We start from the raw sequence: 2,352 nt of genomic DNA, 5'->3' as shown, positions 1-2,352 counted from the left end.
AAAAAAAAAAAAAAAAAAAAAAAAAAGAAGGTGAGGATCACTAATTCAGATAATTTATAAGTTGCCCAATGATTCTCAACCTCTTTGAATTTTACTTATAATTACATACATACATACACACACACACACACACACACACACACATGCACACACGTTGCTACTTATATAAATGTTCTCATGTAATCATGGTAACAGCTCAAATTCCCAAAGCAAGGGAAGACTTCTCATTGTCAGTTAAACCTGTTAAAACATGAAAATATTCATTGAGCCTAGTTCCTTGTTATAAAATACAAGAAATAGGACATTCAAGCATTTTCCCTTTATGAAGATACTCAGTCATTCTTTCCTTAAACTACAGTTAGGGAAAGTATATCTCTTCTATTCCATTGAAGTTCTCGAAAGTGATATAAGTACTTTGGGGGTATCTACTATGTGCCTAACCAGTCCTAGTCCTGTTCTAGGCTTAGTGGAAGCTAGTAAAGAAATGTAATTCATGGATCAGGCTCATAAAGATTTTATAATATTTTTAGTTAAACAAGAGTTGGGAAACAGGTGGAGAACAATGCAAGAGAGTTTGTAATTAAGTGCCAATTATACCAATTGCTAGACCTAGGATGTATCTTTAATTCTTGTCATCCAGGTCCTTGTGTGATGCTGCTATAAGTCTGGGGCTCAAACTGATATCCCAGTAGCAATAAACATATAATATGGGAGGAGTCCGAATGTAGAGATGAAAAATACAGAATGTAATGGCTTCTCTTTTCTCTCTTGTGGAATTGCATTCAAACCAGAACAGTGCCTTAGAATGGATGTGCCCAACTGCTCTGTATTTATGCAATATTTTAATAAAGCAGAAATGTATGTGCTCTTCCTGCTTCACTTGCACTAATTAATTTTTTGAACAACTTAGAGCTTCTTCCCTGAACAGTGGCAACAAGCATGGCAATTGACTCCTGTCCTCATCCCAAGTTGGAATCGCTTTTCTCTCTGCAACCATGGCACTGTGATTATGCATCATTTTTAGCATTTAATACAGTCCATTTTTGGCTAGTAGGGTTAGTCGCAATCATAATATGAGTTGTATCCTCCCTCTCATTTATATCAAGTATACTTAACTAGATTTTTACAAGTTAGAGAATGTCTAATATTCTTTTTTACAGTGCCCTATATATAAGAATTAATACATATTTGTGGCATTGAATCAAGAAACACGTGAAATAGTTATTGGAAACAGATAACATATTTAGAACATTGCATGAATAATTATACTTCTGTGCCTAATTGTACTTCTGAGCATTTCAAAAAGATAAGGGCAAAATATGGTACCTACCTCCTAGCTATTATAAAGGGGAAAATACAGTACCTACCTCAAAAGTACTATGAAGATTAAATGAAATATATTTTGCTCTGGCCCTACACACTGTAAGCTTTCAATAAATATCCCTCATGTTATATTCTCATTCTTTGTAGTTTAATGATAAAAGCATTTAAAGCTATAGATTTCTTCTCTTTATGGCTTTGGACATCATAACTTTTATATGTAATGTTCTTATTGATTATTTCAAAATTGTTTTCATTATAATTCCTCTTTGACTTAAGAGATGTACAACGTTGCCATTTTCCTCTTAATTTTTGGTTTTGCTACACTGTGATTAGTCTGGGCCCAGCCCCCTGCTTCTTTAATAGTCCTCTGTAACAGATGTGAAATGGGTTGGTAAGAGAGCTCATCTCTTAGCGTCTCCTTAGCATTGATAATCAGTTTACTCAGTTCCCAATCCCTGAGACTTTAACCACTGGGATTGGAAGTGGTGGTAAATCTCTTTCTCCTGGAGTGATATATAGGTTAGCCTCTATCCAGCTTTTTGTGCCTTGTCAGAAAGGACTTCTCAGAGTTCTAGCAAGACCTAAGTTTACATTTCCTAAGAATTCTAAGATAGTAAAAATTATTAAATATTGATATATTTTAAATATTTACATTTAATGAACATCTTTATCACCTAATACAAGAATATAAATGTATTAATTACTGAAGATAACTTCAAAACTCTAAAATGTGAGGCCTTTCCTGAAAATCAGATCTTACCTGTTGGCCCTAGAAGAGATCTGTTTACCTCTACTTTGAAGTGTATTCTACAGTAATTCTTCAGTCACCTCTTCTCAACTAGGTTCCTTTCCTATGAAAGTAGAGGGTGAGCAGTGAAGAACTAGAGGCCCTTCATCTTAGCCTGGAGTGAAAGGAAACACTTGTACTGCCTTATCTCCGGAGAAGTACAATTCATCTTGAGAGGACTAGAGTCCCTTTTCATAAGATGTTACTTACATGCTGCTGTAACACACCCACCCCCCCCCCCC

Source organism: Rhinopithecus bieti, unplaced genomic scaffold, assembly GCF_001698545.2.
Source record: "Rhinopithecus bieti isolate Rb0 unplaced genomic scaffold, ASM169854v2 scaffold_83013, whole genome shotgun sequence".
Classification (NCBI taxonomy): Eukaryota; Metazoa; Chordata; class Mammalia; order Primates; family Cercopithecidae; genus Rhinopithecus; species Rhinopithecus bieti.
Note: the sequence above shows the minus strand (reverse complement) of the source record.